The sequence below is a fragment of the Scyliorhinus canicula genome, chromosome 13, assembly GCF_902713615.1.
Source record: "Scyliorhinus canicula chromosome 13, sScyCan1.1, whole genome shotgun sequence".
Taxonomy (NCBI): domain Eukaryota; kingdom Metazoa; phylum Chordata; class Chondrichthyes; order Carcharhiniformes; family Scyliorhinidae; genus Scyliorhinus; species Scyliorhinus canicula.
Genome location: NC_052158.1, coordinates 10,709,582 through 10,731,200, shown reverse-complemented (window position 1 = coordinate 10,731,200; position 21,619 = coordinate 10,709,582). Strand labels below are relative to the sequence as shown.

Genomic DNA, 21,619 nt, shown 5'->3' with positions numbered 1-21,619 from the left:
ACTCTGGACTGACACCGCCCACATCACACTCTGGACTGACACCGACCACATCCCACTCTGGACTGACACAGCCCACATCACACTCTAGACTGACACAGCCCACATCACACTCTGAACTGACACCGCCCACATCACACTCTAGACTGGCCACGCCCACATCACACTCTAGAATGACACCGCCCACATCACACTCTGGACTGACACCGCCCACATCACACTCTAGACTGACACCGCCCACATCACACTCTGAACTGACACCACCCACATCACACTCTGGACTGACACCGCCCACATCACACTCTAGACTGACACAGCCCACATCCCACTCTGGACTGACACCACCCACATCATACTCTGGACTGACACCACTCACATCACACTCTGGACTGACACCGCCCACATCCCACTCTGGACTGACACCGCCCACATCACACTCTAGACTGACACAGCCCACATCCCACTCTGGACTGACACAGCCCACATCACACTCTAGACTGGCACCGCACAGATCACACTCCAGACTGACACTGCCCAGATCCCACTCTGGACTGACACTGCCCACATCACACTCTAGACTGACACCGCCCACATCACACTCTAGACTGACACCGCCCACATCATACTCTGGACTGACACCGCCCACATCACACTCTGGACTGACACCGCCCACATCACACTCTGGACTGACACAGCCCACATCCTACTCAGGACTGACACCGCACACATCACATTCTGGACTGACACCGCCCATATCACACTCTGGACTGACACCACCCACATCACACTCTAGACTGACACCGCCCACATCACACTCTGGACTGACACCGCCCACATCCCACTCTGGACTGACACCGCCCACATCACACTCTGGACTGACACCACCCACATCACACTCTAGACCGAGACTGCCCACATCACACTCTGGACTGACACCACCCATATCACACTCTGGACTGACACCACCCACATCACACTCTGGACTGACACAGCCCACATCAAACCCTGGACTGACACAGCCCACATCCCACTCTGGACTTACACCGCCCACATAACACTCTGGACTGACACCGCCCACATCACATTGTAGACTGACAACGCCCATATCACACTCTGGACTGACACCGCCCAGATCACACTCTGGACTGACACCACCCGCATCACACTGTAGACTGACACCGCCCACATCACACACTAGACTGACACAGCCCACATCACACTCTGGACTGACACCGCCCACATCACACTCTGGACTGACACCACCCACATCACACTCTAGACTGACACCGCCCACATCACACTCTGGACTGACACCGCCCACATCACACTCCAGACTGACACCGCCCACATCCAAATCTGGACTGACACCGCCCACATCACACTGTAGACTGACACCACCCACATCACACTCTGGACTGACACCGACCACATCCCACTCTGGACTGACACAGCCCACATCACACTCTAGGCTGACACAGCCCACATCCCACTCTGGACTGACATAGCCCACATCACACTCTAGACTGGCACCGCACAGATCACACTCCAGACTGACACTGCCCAGATCCCACTCTGAACTGACACTGCCCACATCACACTCTAGACTGACACCGCCCACATCACACTCTAGACTGACACCGCCCACATCACACTCTGGACTGACACCGCCCACATCACACTCTGGACTGACACCGCCCACATCACACTCTAGACTGACACCGCCCACATCACACTCTAGACTGACACAGCCCACATCACACTCTGGACTGACACCGCCCACAACACACTCTGGACTGACACCGCCCACATCACACTCTGGACTGACACCGCCCACATCCCACTCTGGACTGACACCGCCCACATCACACTCTAGACTGACACCTCCCACATCACACTCTGGACTGACACCGCCCACATCACACTCTGGACTGGCAACGCCCACATCCCACTCTGGACTGACACCGCCCACATCACACTCTGGACTGACACTGCCCACATCCCACTCTGGACTGACACCGCCCACATCACACTCTGGACTGACACCACCCACATCACACTCTGGACTGACACCGCCCACATCCCACTCTGGACTGACACCGCCCACATCACACTCTGGACTAACACCGCCCACATCCCACTGTAGACTGACACCACCCACATCACACTATGGACTGACACCGCCCACATCACACTCTGGACTGACACTGCCCACATCACACTCCAGACTGACACCACCCACATCACTCTCTGAACTGACACAACTCACATAGACTGACACCGCCCTGATCCCACTCTAGACTGACAACGCCCACATCACACTCTGAACTGACACCGCCGTCATCACACTCTGGACTGACACCACCCACATCACACTCTAGACTGACACCGCCCACATCACACTCTGGACTGACACCGCCCACATCACACTCCAGACTGACACCGCCCACATCCCAATCTGGACTGACACCGCCCACATCACACTGTAGACTGACACCACCCACATCACACTCTGGACTGACACCGCCGACATCACACTCTGGACTGACACCGACCACATCACACTCTAGGCTGACACAGCCCACATCCCACTCTGAACTGACACTGCCCACATCACACTCTAGACTGACACCGCCCACATCACACTCTGGACTGACACCGCCCACATCACACTCTGGACTGACACCGCCCACATCACACTCTGGACTGACACCGCACACATCACACTCTGGACTGACACCGCCCACATCACACTCTGGACTGACACAGCCCACATCCCACTCTGGACTGACACCACCCACATCGCACTCTAGACTGACACCGCCCACATCACACTCTGGACTGACACCGCCCACATCCCACTCTGGACTGACACCGCCCACATCACACTCTGGACTGACACCACCCAATTCACACTGTAGACTGACACTGCCCACATCACACTCTGGACTGACACCACCCACATCACACTCTGGACTGACACCACCCACATCACACTCTGGACTGCCACAGCCCACGTCACACCCTGGACTGACACAGCCCACATCCCACTCTGGACTTACACCGCCCACATCACACTGTAGACTGACAACGCCCATATCACACTCTGGACTGACACCGCCCAGATCACACTCTAGACTGACACCGCCCACATCACACTCTAGACTGACACAGCCCACATCACACTCTAGAGTGACACAGCCCACATCACACTCTGGACTGACACCGCCCACAACACACTCTGGACTGACACCGCCCACATCCCACTCTGGACTGACACCGCCCACATCACACTCTAGACTGACACCTCCCACATCACACTCTGGACTGACACCGCCCACATCACACTCTGGACTGGCACCGCCCACATCCCACTCTGGACTGACACCGCCCACATCACACTCTGGACTGACACCGCCCACATCCCACTCTGGACTGACACCGCCCACATCACACTCTGGACTGACACCACCCACATCACACTCTGGACTGACACCGCCGACATCCCACTCTGGACTGACACCGCCCACATCACACTCTGGACTAACACTGCCCACATCCCACTGTAGACTGACACCGCCCACATCACACTATGGACTGACACCGCCCACATCACACTCTGGACTGACACTGCCCACATCACACTCTGGACTGACACCGCCCACATCACACTCCAGACTGACACCACCCACATCACTCTCTGAACTGACACAACTCACATAGACTGACACCGCCCTGATCCCACTCTAGACTGACAACGCCCACATCACACCCTGAACTGACACCGCCCACATCACACTCTGAACTGACACCGCCCACATCACACTCTGGACTGACACAGCCCACATCACACTCTGGACTGACACCGCCCACATCACACTCTGGACTGACACCGCCCACATCCCAATCTGGACTGACACCGCCAACATCACACTGTAGACTGACACCACCCACATCACACTCTGGACTGACACCGACCACATCACACTCTAGGCTGACACAGCCCACATCCCACTCTGGACTGACACAGCCCACATCACACTCTAGACTTGCACCGCACAGATCACACTCCAGACTGACACTGCCCAGATCCCACTCTGAACTGACACTGCCCACATCACACTCTAGACTGACACCGCCCACATCACACTATAGACTGACACCGCCCACATCACACTCTGGACTGACACCGCCCACATCACACTCTGGACTGACACCGCACACATCACACTCTGGACTGACACCGCCCACATCACACTCTGGACTGACACAGCCCACATCCCACTCTGGACTGACACCGCACACATCACACTCTGGACTGACACCGCCCACATCACACTCTGGACTGACACCACCCACATCACACTCTAGACTGACACCGCCCACATCACACTCTGGACTGACACCGCCCACATCCCACTCTAGACTGACACCTCCCACATCACACTCTGGACTGACACCGCCCACATCACACTCTGGACTGGCACCGCCCACATCCCACTCTGGACTGACACCGCCCACATCACACTCTGGACTGACACCGCCCACATCCCACTCTGGACTGACACCGCCCACATCACACTCTGGACTGACACCACCCACATCACACTCTGGACTGACACCGCCCACATCCCACTCTGGACTGACACCGCCCACATCACACTCTGGACTAACACCGCCCACATCCCACTGTAGACTGACACCGCCCACATCACACTATGGACTGACACCGCCCACATCACACTCTGGACTGACACTGCCCACATCACACTCTGGACTGACACCGCTCACATCACACTCCAGACTGACACCACCCACATCACTCTCTGAACTGACACAACTCACATAGACTGACACCGCCCTGATCCCACTCTAGACTGACAACGCCCACATCACACCCTGAACTGACACCGCCCACATCACACTCTGGACTGACACAGCCCACATCACACTCTGGACTGACACCGCCCACATCACACTCTGGACTGACACCGCCCACATCACACTCCAGACTGACACCGCCCACATCCCAATCTGGACTGACACCGCCAACATCACACTGTAGACTGACACCACCCACATCCCACTCTGGACTGACACCGACCACATCACACTCTAGGCTGACACAGCCCACATCCCACTCTGGACTGACACAGCCCACATCACACTCTAGACTTGCACCGCACAGATCACACTCCAGACTGACACTGCCCAGATCCCACTCTGAACTGACACTGCCCACATCACACTCTAGACTGACACCGCCCACATCACACTATAGACTGACACCGCCCACATCACACTCTGGACTGACACCGCCCACATCACACTCTAGGCTGACACCGCACACATCACACTCTGGACTGACACCGCCCACATCACACTCTGGACTGACACAGCCCACATCCCACTCTGGACTGACACCGCACACATCACACTCTGGACTGACACCGCCCACATCACACTCTGGACTGACACCACCCACATCACACTCTAGACTGACACCGCCCACATCACACTCTGGACTGACACCGCCCACATCCCACTCTGGACTGACACCGCCCACATCACACTCTGGACTGACACCACCCAATTCACACTGTAGACTGACACTGCCCACATCACACTCTGGACTGACACCACCCACATCACACTCGGGACTGACACCGACCCACATCGCACTCTGGACTGACACAGCCCACGTCACACCCTGGACTGACACAGCCCACATCCCACTCTGGACTTACACCGCCCACATCACACTGTAGACTGACAACGCCCATATCACACTCTGGACTGACACCGCCCAGATCACACTCTGGACTGACACCGCCCACATCACACTCTAGACTGACACCGCCCACATCACACTCTAGACTGACACAGCCCACATCACACTCTGGACTGACACCGCCCACAACACACTCTGGACTGACACCGCCCACATCACACTCTGGACTGACAACGCCCACATCCCACTCTGGACTGACACCGCCCACATCACACTCTAGACTGACACCTCCCACATCACACTCTGGACTGACACCGCCCACATCACACTCTGGACTGGCACCGCCCACATCCCACTCTGGACTGACACCGCCCACATCACACTCTGGACTGACACCGCCCACATCCCACTCTGGACTGACACCGCCCACATCACACTCTGGACTGACACCACCCACATCACACTCTGGACTGACACCGCCCACATACCACTCTGGACTGACACCGCCGTCATCACACTCTGGACTGACACAGCCCACATCACACTCTGGACTGACACCGCCCACATCACACTCTGGACTGACACCACCCACATCACACTCTAGACTGACACCGCCCACATCACACTCTGGACTGACACCGCCCACATCACACTCAGACTGACACCGCCCACATCCCACTCTGGACTGACACCGCCCACATCACACTGTAGACTGACACCACCCACATCACACTCTGGACTGACACCGCCGACATCACACTCTGGACTGACACCGACCACATCACACTCTAGGCTGACACAGCCCACATCCCACTCTGAACTGACACTGCCCACATCACACTCTAGACTGACACCGCCCACATCACACTCTGGACTGACACCGCCCACATCACACTCTGGACTGACACCGCCCACATCACACTCTGGACTGACACCGCACACATCACACTCTGGACTGACACCAACCACATCACACTCTGGACTGCCACAGCCCACGTCACACCCTGGACTGACACAGCCCACATCCCACTCTGGACTTACACCGCCCACATCACACTGTAGACTGACAACGCCCATATCACACTCTGGACTGACACCGCCCAGATCACACTCTAGACTGACACCGCCCACATCACACTCTAGACTGACACAGCCCACATCACACTCTAGACTGACACAGCCACATCACACTCTGGACTGACACCGCCCACATCCCACTCTGGACTGACACCGCCCACATCACACTCTGGACTGACACCGCCGATATCACACTCTGGACTGACACCGACCACATCACACTCTAGGCTGACACAGCCCACATCCCACTCTGGACTGACACAGCCCACATCACACTCTAGACTTGCACCGCACAGATCACACTCCAGACTGACACTGCCCAGATCCCACTCTGAACTGACACTGCCCACATCACACTCTAGACTGACACCGCCCACATCACACTATAGACTGACACCGCCCACATCACACTCTGGACTGACACCGCCCACATCACACTCTGGACTGACACCGCACACATCACACTCTGGACTGACACCGCCCACATCACACTCTGGACTGACACAGCCCACATCCCACTCTGGACTGACACCGCACACATCACACTCTGGACTGACACCGCCCACATCACACTCTGGACTGACACCACCCACATCACACTCTAGACTGACACCGCCCACATCACACTCTGGACAGACACCGCCCACATCCCACTCTGGACTGACACCGCCCACATCACACTCTGGACTGACACCACCCAATTCACACTGTAGACTGACACTGCCCACATCACACTCTGGACTGACACCACCCACATCACACTCGGGACTGACACCACCCACATCGCACTCTGGACTGACACAGCCCACGTCACACCCTGGACTGACACAGCCCACATCCCACTCTGGACTTACACCGCCCACATCACACTGTAGACTGACAACGCCCATATCACACTCTGGACTGACACCGCCCAGATCACACTCTGGACTGACACCGCCCACATCACACTCTAGACTGACACCGCCCACATCACACTCGAGACTGACACAGCCCACATCACACTCTGGACTGACACCGCCCACAACACACTCTGGACTGACACCGCCCACATCACACTCTGGACTGACAACGCCCACATCCCACTCTGGACTGACACCGCCCACATCACACTCTAGACTGACACCTCCCACATCACACTCTGGACTGACACCGCCCACATCACACTCTGGACTGGGCACCGCCCACATCCCACTCTGGACTGACACAACCGCCCACATCACACTCTGGACTGACAACCGGCCCACATCCCACTCTGGACTGACACCGCCCCAATCACACTCTGGACTGACACCACCCACATCACACTCTGGACTGACACCGCCCACATACCACTCTGGACTGACAACCCGCCCACATCACACTCTGGTACTAACACCGCACCCGCCCACATCCCACTGAGACTGACACCCCCACATCACACTCTGGACTTACACCGCCACATAACACTCCAACTGAAACCACCACACATCACTCCTCTGAACTGCACAACTCACATAGACTGACACCGCCCTGATCCCACTCTAGACTGACACACCGCCCCATCACCCTGAAACTGACACCGCCGTCATCACACCTGACTGACCCGCCCACATCACACTCTGAACTGACACCACTCACATAGACTGACACCGCCCTGATCCCACTCTAGACTGACAACGCCCACATCACACTCTGAACTGACACCGCCCACATCACACTCTGGACTGACACAGCCCACATCACACTCTGAACTGACACCGCCCACATCACACTCTAGGACTGACAACGCCCACATCACACTCTAGACTGACACCGCCCACATCACACTCTGGACTGACACCGCCCACATCCCACTCTGGGCTGACACAGCCCACATCCCACTCTGGACTGACACTGCCCACATCACACTCTGGACTGACACCGCCCACATCACACTCTAGACTGACACCACCCACATCACACTCTGAACTGACACCACTCACATAGACTGACACCGCCCTGATCCCACTCTAGACTGACAATGCCCACATCACACTCTGAACTGACACCGCCCACATCACACTCTGGACTGACACCACCCACATCACACTCTGGACTGACACCACCCACATCACACTGTAGACTGACAACGCCCATATCACACTCTGGACTGACACCGCCCAGATCACACTCTGGACTGACACCGCCCACATCACACTCTAGACTGACACAGCCCACATCACACTCTAGACTGACACAGCCCACATCACACTCTGGACTGACACCGCCCACAACACACTCTGGACTGACACCGCCCACATCACACTCTGGACTGACACCGCCCACATCACACTCTAGACTGACACCTCCCACATCACACTCTAGACTGACACCGCCCACATCACACTCTGGACTGACACCGCCCACATCACCACTCTGGACTGACACCGCCCACATCACACTCTAGACTGACACCGCCCACATCACACTCTAGACTGACACCGCCCACATCACACTCTGGACTGACACCACCCACATCACACTCTGGACTGACACCGCCCACATCCCACTCTGGACTGACACCGCCCACATCACACTCTGGACTGACACCACCCAATTCAAACTGTAGACTGACACCGCCCACATCACACTCTGGATGGACACCGCTCACATCACACTCTGGATGGACACGGCCCATATCACACTCCAGACTGACACCGCCCACATTCCAATCTGGACTGACAACGCCCAGATCACACTCTGGACAGACACCGCCCAGATCACACTCTGGACTGACACCGCCCACATCACACTCTAGACTGACACCGCCCACATCACACTCTGGACTGACACCGCCCACATCACACTCTGGACTGACACCGCCCACATCACACTCTGGACTGACACCACCCACATCACACTCTAGACTGACACCGCCCACGTCACACTCTGGACTGACACCGCCCACATCACACTCCAGACTGACACCGCCCACATCCCAATCTGGACTGACACCGCCCACATCACACTGTAGACTGACACCACCCACATCACACTCTGGACTGACACAGCCCACATCACACTCTAGACTGACACAGCCCACATCCCACTCTGGACTGACACAGCCCACATCACACTCTAGACTGGCACCGCACAGATCACACTCCAGACTGACACTGCCCAGATCCCACTCTGGACTGACACTGCCCACATCACACTCTAGACTGACACAGCCCACATCACACTCTAGACTGACACCGCCCACATCACACTCTGGACTGACACAGCCCACATCCCACTCTGGACTGACACCGCACACATCACACTCTGGACTGACACAGCCCACATCCCACTCTGGACTGACACCGCACACATCACACTCTGGACTGACACCGCCCACATCACACTCTGGACTGACACAGCCCACATCGCACTCTGGACTGACATCGCACACATCACACTCTGGACTGACACTGCCCACATCACACTCTGGACTGACACCACCCACATCACACTCTAGACTGACACCGCCCACATCACACTCTGGACTGACACCGCCCACATCCCACTCTGGACTGACACCACCCAGATCACACTCTGGACTGACACCACCCACATCACACTCTAGACTGACACTGCCCACATCACACTCTGGACTGACACCACCCACATCACACTCTGGACTGACACCACCCACATCACACTCTGGATTGACACAGCCCACATCACTCCCTGCAGTATCCATTCGCGGGGCGGCGGAAGGAGAAATAGTGCGCGGGCATCGGGCCCGCTGCCCGCGATCGGTGCCCACTGATCGCGGGCCCATGGCACCCTTGGCACGGCCGTGGTACTGCCGTGCCAATCGGTGCCATGGTTATAAAAAGCGAGTTGTTCCCGCCGTTTTTACGAACAGCCAGACCAGGTGTGTTTGCCGTTCGTAAAAACAGCCATAAAGGGCTGGGACTTCAGCCCATCTATCAGCTGTGAATCGCTGCCGGCCGTAAAAAAACGGCGGCAGCGATTCGTGTCGGGAGTTGGGCGGGGGGGGGGAGAATAGCGGGAGGGCGGGAAAAATGTCGGGAAGGCCCTCCCGCTATTCTCCGACCCGTCGTGGGGGGCGGAGAATCGCGCCCATAGTATTTAAAACTATCTATTTCAATCTGCTTGGAAAAGTTTGTTACTGTGAAGTTTCACCGAACTGACCCGCAATATATTCCCTCACCATCAGAAATATCAGGTCGTCTTTTTGCTCCATCTGTTTCTGCAACTTTGAGAGTTTCTCCTCAATAGAATTTAAATTCTTCTGAATCTCTTGAAGGTTTTTCTCCATTGGTTCTAGAATCCTCTCCTCTTCTTCCCTGAGATCTCGGAGTAAACGCTGCTCTTTCTCAGTGAGAATCTGGTGCATTTTACTGAACTCGGATGTGATGTGGGTCTGCAGACTGCTCGACTGTTCCTACCAAATGAAATGTGAAACATAATTAATGTCCTGCGATAAAGGGAACAAAACTTTTTTTTTAATAAATTTAGATTACCCAATTATTTTTTCTATTAAGGGACAATTTAGCGTGGCCAATCCACCTACCCTGCATATTTTTGGGTTGTGGGGGCGAAACCCACGCAGACACGGGGAGAATGTGCAAACTCCACACGGACAGTGACCCAGAGCCGGGATCGAACCTGGGACCTCAGCGTCGTGAGGCGGTTGTGCTAACCACTAGGCCACCGTGCTGCACTGAAGGGAACAAAACTAACCGAGATCCCAGAAAATCAGCACAGGGAGACGAGGAAGTACAAATAATAATGCAGCACAGGAACAGGCCCTTCGGCCCTCCAAGCCTGTACCGGTCATGATACCAACCTTGGCCAAAACCCTCAGCACTTCCTTATGCCGTATCCCTCTATACCCATCCTATCCATGTATTTGTCAAGATGCCTTTTGAACGCCGTTAACGTATCTGCTTCCACAACCTCCCCTGGCAACACGTTCCAGGCACTCACCACCATCTGTGTGACAAACCTGCCTCTGTGAAAAACCTGCCTCTGACATCTGCTCTAAACTTTGCCCCATGGACCTTAAACCTATGCCCCCTAGTGACTGACCCCTCCACCTTGGGAAAGAGTGCCTGCCCGTCCACGATATCCATGCCCGTCATAATCTTGTAGACCTCCGTCAGGTCACCCCTCAACAGTCTGAGTATTCAGCCTCTCCACATAACTAACACCCTTCAGACCAGGCAGCATCCTAATAAACTTCCCCTGCCTCCAAAGCCTACATATCCTTCTGGTAGTGTGGCAAGCAGAATTGTGCACAATATTCCAAGTGCGGCCTTACCAAGGTTCTATACAACTGTGGCTGACTTGCTAGTTTTTATACTCGATGCCCCGTCCAATGAAGGCAAGCATTCTGTATGCTTTCTTGACTACCTTGTCCACTTTCAAAGATTTTTGGACCTGCACGCCCAGATCTCTCTGACTTTCTGTATTCCAAAGAGTTTTTCCATTTACGGCATATTTCCCCTCTATGTTTGATCTACCAAAATGCATTACCTCACTTTTGTCCAGATTAAACTCAATTTGCCATTTCTCTGCCCAAGTCTCCAACCTATCTATGTCCTGCTGTAACCTCTGACAATCTGCTACTCCACCAACCTTGGTGTCATCTGCGAACTTGCGAATCAGACCAGTGACATTTCCCTCCAAATTGTTTATTGCAAACAACAGAGGCCCCAGCACAGATCCCTGTGGAACACCACTAGTCACAACCTTCCATTCAGAAAAACACCTTTCTATTGCTACCCTTTGCCTTCTATGACTGAGCCAGTTCTGTATCCTCAGCTCTGATCCTGTGAGACTTCACCTTTTGTGCCAGTCTGTCATGAGACACCTTGTCAAAGACTTTACTGAAGTCCATGTAAACAATATCCACCGCTCTCCCCTCATCATCAATGATCTTCGTCACCTCCTCAAAAAAAAATCGATCAAATATGTGAAGCACGACCGCCTCTTCACAAAACTATACTGCCTTTCGCGAATGAGTTAATTTTTTTCCAAATGCATATCAATCCTCTCCCTGAGAATTTTCTCCAATAATTTACCTACTACCAACATGAGGCTCACCGGCCTATAGTTTCCAGGATTATCCCTGCTACTTTTCTTAAACAGCCTTACCCTAACTTCAGAAATCTTCCGTTTGTATTTCTGTTTTGTTTCTTGGACCGTCAACTTCTTCTCTGTGAGAAAATCTGAGGAAGATTTCAGCTGACCCTGGGAGTGGGAGAGAAAATTAGACCGTGTATAAGTCAGATCACGGCGACACGACAATTCAGATAATAAAATTGGTTTCCTCTTACCTTGTATTTTTTAACAGCTTCTTTAATCTGCAGGAAGCTGTGCTCTCTGTATTTCTGCGAATCTCTACAAATCAGACAGATCAATTTCTTGTCAGTTTCACAAAACAGCTTCAGTTCTTCCTGATGTTCCTCACAGTGAAATCTAATTTCCTTCTCTTTCTGATTCAGGTTTAAATATCGAGCTCGCTCGGCCAGATTCCCTAAGGCCCGATTTGCCCTGAAGTTTCTTTCTGGAAACCTCTCTCCACATTCAGGACAGGAGTTTATTCCCTTCTTTTCCCAACACTGGGAGATACAGGAGCGGCAGAAGTTGTGTCCACAATCCAGTATTACCGGATCAGTGAAGAAATCAAGACAAATGGGACAAATCATCTCCTCAGTCAAACTTTTTAGCTGCTGTCTGGAAGCCATGCTCACACTCAGCACTTCCTGATTCAAACCGGTTTAGCTTTGACTGTTCCTTTGCTGCAGAACACCTTCAGTTCTCAGATTTCCTGAAAGAATCACAGCAATATTTAGAAAATTGTTATTATATATTCTGCGGTGTGACAAAACCTGGACTGTATAAAGGACCCACACAGTACGTGCAGGGATGTGGTATAACTGAACCCTGACTGAGAGGACGAAGGTCCACGGAGAGTTGGCAGTGGGCGGAGAGAGAGAGATTGGAAAGAAGGAGGAGACATTTTTCTCCAGTCTGAACCCGCTGCCGATTACAAACCATTCAAGGTGAAGAAACTGAATTGTGTTAATGATTGCAGCCACTCGCCCTTTTACACAAAATACGTTGTGAATGGTTTTTTAAGTCATTCTATCCTTCATGTCTGTGCTGCCTCTCTGAAGGAGCAATGCTAACTTGTGTTACTTTCCAGCCTTTCCCCTCCAGCCCCGCACATTTTAGATGGGCCCTTGCTGGGTCACTGCTCAGGAGAGAAAATTATGTTGAAATACCTTCAAATGTTGTCTTTCCTCCAATGTTAGAACATAGAACAGTACAGCACAGAACAGGCCCTTCGGCCCTCAATGTTGTGCCGAGCCATGATCACCCTACTCAAACCCACGTATCCACCCTATACCCGTAACCGAACAACCCCCCCCTTAACCTTACTTTTATTAGTACACTACGGGCAATTTAGCATGGCCAATCCACCTAACCCGCACATCTTTGGACTGTGGGAGGAAACCGGAGCACCCGGAGGAAACCCACGCACACAGGGGGAGGACGTGCAGACTCCACACAGACAGTGACCCAGCCGGGAATCGAACCTGGGACCCTGGAGCTGTGAAGCATTTATGCTAACCACCATGCTTCCCTGCTGCCCCACAGAGAGTGGTGAGAATGTGGAACTCGGAGCTTTATGGACTTGTTGAGGCAGATATCATTTATATTTTGACAGGGAGGGTTGAATTCTAAGATGACTTTAACTCCGTTAAGCCCCTTCCTTATTTTTTCTCAAACACATCAAAGTTATTTCGGAATTTAAAAATATTAGAGAAACCCAGGCTATTATGTTCTGGGATATGCCATTGGTCAGACAGGCATTTTATTAAGGCTGACAAATAATTAACAGTGGTGTGGAAGGAGCGACCAATGTTGATTTGAAATTACATGTTTTACTGCAGGTTTATCATCACGACTATTATGCAATAACTTTCACAATATGCAGAATTAGAATATATTTTTATCATTGCTGCCAATGTATTCATCAGCCACTGTGTGGAGCAAAGAGATGAAAAGGCACGCGATGGGAGTGGGTAGCTGATTAACATCCATGGAGGGTTTACTGACTTTCACTGCAAATTGAAGTAATGTTTCAGAATGTTTTGGATTACGGGATAACACTACATGTGACATATTCCACTGAATTTGTAATATAATCTGAGCCTCTGGCCAAGCCGATCAGGAGTTCTGCATTGCAGCTGGCATGTGAGAGTACCTTTAAGAACTGGTACCATGACATAAACGGGTATGTATAGAAATATCTGTGGTGAGAGTACCTTTACAAAATGGGTGTTTATTGATGCAGTGATGTCAAAAAGGGGGTGGAGCTGGGCTGCCTGTCAGCTTTTTACTTTTGTTTTAGGCCGTGTGCTGCAGGGTATGTTTTAGTTTACTTTCCAGAGCTGGATAGCTGCAGTCACAGCCAGAAGGTGTATTAGAGTCTCTCTCTGTGACCTAAAGACTGTAAATCAATCCTGGTGATTTAAAACTAATAGCAGTAGTGACTTTAACCTGATGTGCTTCTGGTAAAAGGTGTTTTAAGTCTTATGGATGTTAAAAGAAAGGCTTAAAGGATTACTTAGTGTTGTATTCTTTGGGGGTTGTAATGGTTGCTAAGATGTTCACTGTATATTTTAAAAAGGTTAACTTGAGTTCATAGAATAAACATTGTTTTGCTTGAATAAATACTTTTCCATTTCTGCTGTCCCACACTTGTTGAGTGGGCCGTGTGCTCCCCATACCACAGTCTAGTAAAAGTTGTGGGTCAGGTGAACTCCATGATACACTTTGGGGTTCTCTAAACCCTGGGTCATAACACAGCCACAAGCACCCCTGACTGCGGCTCCTGTTTTATCTTCACAGTCATTGGAAGAGTTTTGTCAGAAAGAATCCGGGGGTCTCCGGGGAATGGGCGTGGGACTGGATTATTTGGCAAGGGGCGTCAGAGAAAGGTTGTAATGACTTCAGGTGCCAACGACCGCCTCATTGGCAGCCCCAGTAGCAACTCAGAAATATATGGTTCGGGTAATCACTAAATCCCCAGCACCGCCCCACCTCCAACATCACTCAATACTCAGTCTGCCCCCCCCCCCCCCCCCCCCCCCCCCCCCCGCCGCTGCCCCATCCACCATGCGGCAACACAGGATCCCAGCGATCCACAGTACCACTTTCCCCCAGCGTTAATCTCCTTCAAATGAATGTGATCCGGCCCAGGGACACATTCCTGTCATTTCAATATCATTTAAATTAGTCTGTCTCAATGTAGCGGGAAATCAAATAGAGCGGAGAGAGCTGGATTTCAACTAATGGGGGGGGGGGGGGTATATTTCAAATGGAGAGGCTGGAAAGAGAGAAGCCGCAGGCACATTGGGGATGAAGTCTACATGAGTCATCTCTTACTTCAGACTCTCACAGGCAGCGGCTGTGGTCAAAACATTGAGACGACAATGATGTGCTCCACTCCAGATGCCTCCAATGCCACTGCAGCTTTCCTCAAATAAGGCGATCAAAACTGTGCACAATAATTCAGGTGCTGTATTGCAAATGGCATGTACAGCACTTCCTTGCTTTAGACCTTCAGCTATAATTGATCTCGAGGAAATATCTCCGCCCCACCATTATCTTTTCAGATAAACTCAGAATTTTATAAAATGTACAGAATCATCCTGCTATAACCCTCCATGTGCTGCTGTAGGCTGCAGCAGAATAGGTGGGGATCCTCTTCAATAATAGATCTATGCATTCAGTCGTGAAATCAGGAAACACATTTTCACACAATGGGCAGCAGAGGTGTGAAACTCGCTCCCACAAACACTAAGGATTCGGAGACAAGTGGAACATACAAGGGCATGAATGGGAAAAGGCTGAGGTGATGCAGAAGGGAATTTAGTGCGGGGATTAATTGCGTGCTTAAGGGCATTCATTAGTATCTAGTTGCTTGTCTATATTTTATGAGAAAAGGCACTTGCAAAAAGCATGATGGGGTGCTTGGCTCTATTTTGAACTGCCTCTACAAAATTGTGGAAGGTCGAGTGTTGTTTACAAATGCTACAGCTGTAGCCATTTTCTGCTGACAATCTGCTTTAAAATTGTTTAAGCTAGAAACAGAAAACATACTAGATAGCTTATCCTGAACAGTGGCGGACTGGGTTTAAAAATATTGGTTGCCAGGACCCACAACTACAATGCTATCATTTAATTTTCATAACAAATAAATAAAATTTTCAAAAAATACATATGGAAAAAAGGGTACAATTAAAATTTTTGTGGACAAATTGTGTATTTCTTAGTAATTATAGTTTACATGTACTGTACATATTACTGGCAGTAGATACCAAATGTAAATACAGAATTTATAATTGAATTTTTTATTTATTTTTAAAAATATTATGTAATTGGTTGATATTTTTAAATAGTTTACTGCACAATTTACACATGAACAGATAGTTCAAAAGCACAATAGAACATTGCATGCAGTCCACTATATTAAGAGAAATCATTTGTGTTCGCTAGATGATTGTGCGAATCTGCCAATAATTGCTTCTGCATCCAATTCATCTAACAATTCCTTTTCAATGGATAGCAACATGTATGATTCCAAATTCTCCTCAGACAGCGAATTTCTTAACCTTGTCTTTATGATCTTTAGCTTTGAAAATGTCCTCTCACATTGGACTTGAGTAACTGATAGTGTGCAGATGACTTCATAAAGTTCATAAAAGGTTATCATATGTCTTGTCATGAAGTCTGTTGGATGCCAGAATTTTTAGTACATACGATGGGCAAGTGCTGCTAATTTTACAATTGTTGCAACTGGAATCCATATTCTCACCATCATTAAGCAATAGCTTTAATACATCAAAGTTTGAAGCAAAAGAAAACAATTCCAATATTACTTGATCGTTGCTGATTTATGGAAACAGCTAATAATACCTTCCAATGCTTCATCTTCAAGGCCCTTCTCGGCAATAGTTTTAAACTTTGCTAGGTCCAAGCAGGACAAATCTTTATACAACTGTTTGTGTTGTACAAAGCATGATTCGAGTGACTGGACAATGCGATCCATTATTAGGTTAAACACATTTACTCGAAAATCAGCTAGAGAATCTGAGGAATTTCTTTCATCATCAATAAGCTCATTGCCATTCTTTTCTTCTTCCTCTGCCTCTTAACTGGCAATGCTGTTTCCAATGCATCAATTTCCAATGTTTGATTTTCATCCATATTCATCTGTGAAATCCTGTCATTACATTTATTTACAAATTCCAAAGCCTTGCTGTGAACATTATCAAATGTGCTTGTCTGTTCCTTCAACTTTGTTGTAGCTGAATCCACCAAACTCCATGCAGTAAACATATCTAAACCACTTGTCTGTAGATAACTTGATAACGGGGTTGTAGTTTCAAATATATACAAGTAAGTAAATGCTGTCAATATGGTTTCAAACTTTAGAAGACTTTGAAGTAAAACATTTGCTTCATGTTTTGTTTTTGCATCAAACTTTTCTGAATATTGTATCATTGATAAGCATGTCAATAGATTTATGAAAGTGCTGGCAGCGGCATCATCAAAATGTCCAAATATAGTTGTTGCTGCATTGGATTTTCCGGACCATCTAGTCTCACCAATTAGCTTTAATCATTTCATTTTTTCTTGTCCTAGATGTTTTCCAACAACTTCTATCCATACAGCCATTCTCTTGTACGATGCTTTCGCAGAAGTTGCTATATTCTGGAGCAAATTGAAAAAAGAAACTACAGGCACACAACGTTTTGTTGTTTCAGTTATCACCAAATTCAAAACATGGGCATAGCACCATATATGAACATGTTGATCAGCCACATCAGCAGTTTTACTTTGTAAAATAGTGCTATCAGATAAACATTTTTGGGGGTCAATTTTAAGATTCTGTAATGTTTCAATCAATAGATCAAAAAGTCCCTGTCCTGTACCATCATTACTTGGCACAACTGAAAGTAGTCGCTCACAGATAATACCTTTAAGCACATACCGAATAATAATGCTAAACTGATTGATCGATGAATTATCTTGTGTTGAATCAACCTGAATAGAATAATATTTTGCTTGAGAAACTTTATGACTAATTCTTTCTTTATCATATTCTTCATAATTTTGATTAACATGTTTATAGTTGTTTTACTCAGGTATGTAACAAGTCCACCACGGCCTTTACTTTGAACCTTTCCTTGTTGCTCTAATCATTTGATTATTTGTTTAGACTTGTTTTGCACTGCAGAAACGTGAGCTGCCATAATGGGGTCATATTTTGGCATCAACTGCACTGTAGCTAAAAAATTCAGAACCTCATTATCTAGAGTGTAGGCCGATTCATTTATGTGACCTCGAAAAGGAAGTGCTTGCTTGCCTAACATCTTTATGATGCCTATAATCCTCATGACAATACTCTTCTGCTTCAATACTTCTTATTTCCTTTTAATTAGTGATGCGGCAAAAAATTTATCTAAGATGCCATCATTAACCACACTGATATATTGCTGAGCATTTCTGACATGTGTTGTTGTCGATTCATGTAAAGTCAAGCTCTGGCTAATATGCATGTAGTCACTAAAGCCATGTACAAAGGGTGATGGATTACAAGTGTTGGGAAACTCAAAGGCTAAGCAGTATGAACAATATAAGCATCTATTTTCTTTGTTATATGTTAGCTATTTTCTTGGGACTGAGTCATTCATAATTTTCCTCTCATATACAAACGAGCATCAAATGGCAGATCATCAAGTGGCTGAAGTGGATGTTCAGCAAAAAACTGTTTTAGCTTTGCTCGTGATGGATATTGGAAGATTCCAGTAATTGATCTTTCATTTTCTTGCGTAGGTTCATTTACGGGATTTGCTTCAGAAACCAATTCATTTATGCTTGAAGGAATATCTGATTCCCTGTCACTAGTTGAAGCTATGTGTTCAGATGTTGCAACTACAGGCAGTACAGATACCGGAACAAGGAAGCCACAAGAAATATTGGGCCTGGGTTGATTAGTAATGGATGCACTTGTATTTGTCTCTACATTCAAAGTAGCCCTTCTCTGTTCTTGTAACTCGAATGTCATTGCATCTTCACCATGAGCTCTGCTTCTTGCTTCTTGATTATTTGTTGCAGAACTGGATATTGATGTGGATTGTGCTTGTGGTATTATAAATTCTGTAATAGGCCTGCATCGCTTGGCTGATTCCTTCCTTTCTGCTTCTATTTGTTCTTTGCATTTTAGTGACCCAGATTTATGCTTTTTCTTTTCCATGCTGGTAGGGATAATATTCCTGAAATAATGAAAAATAGCCCACATTGGGAAAAATGAATATTGATGATTGCAAGGATAACTTGAAGGAACGCCAGATAAACCCCTACTTGATAAAAAATATAAAATAACTTACACTTCAATAGGCTATGTTCATTAGTCAATACTACTGTGGCCTATGCAGCTTCAGAAGAGGAGACAATCCACTGTCCAGTGTTCACACCAGCAAGCAACTGAGACAACTGTTGAAACTTAGAAGTTTGGTCCGACTATAGGAAGACATTAAGAATGGTCCCACGACCAAAGTTAACATGTCCAGTTTGATACCAGTGTAGTGTTACAAGTCGCAACCCTTTGAGTTTACCGATCATGGCTTATCACTTCAATATCTTTGACCTCATGATTCACGGTCAAAGGTACCGCTTCTCCTTTTCGGTGACCTCACGACTCTATGTACTGCGTGATTTCCTTTCAAAGTTGCCGACTATCTCAAATCACGAACTGTAACTTTATCTTTAAATCGCACACTCTTGCTGAAAACATGGATTTCCAACTATGTCCGACCTGGGTGAACCAGCTCCCCCCCCCCCCCCCCCCTATCCTTCCACTCCTTTTCACATCCGTTTAACACTACTTCGTTCCTTCATACACTGAGTGATTATTTGTTTGTTTCTTTATTGCATTTTTATTTGGTATTGCTCTTTTTAAAAACAATTATATTTTATTAAGTTAGAATACAAATCTCAGGAAAGAAGTTGGAGATTTATCTAATTAATTATAATTTTTTAAGGGCCCTTCAGAGATTCACGGGCCCCTTCTTGGCTCTCCGGGCCCCGGACCGATGTACCGGCTGAACCAAGACTACTGCTTGATATCCTTTGAAGTTGCCGACCATCTCAAATCACGAATTGTAACTTTATCTTTAAATTCACACACTCTTGCTGAAAACATGGAATTTCCGTAATTATGCCCGACCCGGGCCCCCCTATTCCACATCCTTCCACTACCTCCCCTGCTTCGTTCCTTTTCATGCACTGCTTATTTGTGTCCTGTTCTCTTTTTTTTCTTATTCCTTTTTATTACTAAAACAGTTGTCTGTGTTTGTTTCTTTATTGCATTTTTATTTGATATAGGGGGCCCACTTCATCAGGGGCCCACTTGCCATCGGGCAAGCTGACACCCTGGCCAGTCCGCCACTGATCCTGAACATTCCTCAGGTTTGGTTTGTGTAAACATGGCTGTCGAAGCCTGTTTTTTGTCTTCGAGGTTGTTATTCTATGGTATAAAAATATGCGCTTAATATTGTAAGGGAGCGTTTTGGAATGGCCTTCTGTCCATTTCAACCCCTCACGATTCGTGTCCAAATAAATTACCTGAAACGAAACTCAAACCAATTATCTTTTTTCCACGACAGGTGATAAATCGAATTCAGGTCCGGTCAGACCGAGAAACGAAAAAAAAACCTCAATAGATCTGGTAGCATCAACAGAAAGAAACAAGTACAGCAT

General features: G+C 49.1%; 1 pseudogene; it reads right to left on the bottom strand.

Annotated features, from left to right (window-relative positions):
- Positions 1-15,072, bottom strand: part of LOC119976473 — a 35,371-nt pseudogene extending 20,299 nt beyond the window's left edge.
- Positions 15,073-21,619: the final 6,547 nt, after the last annotated feature.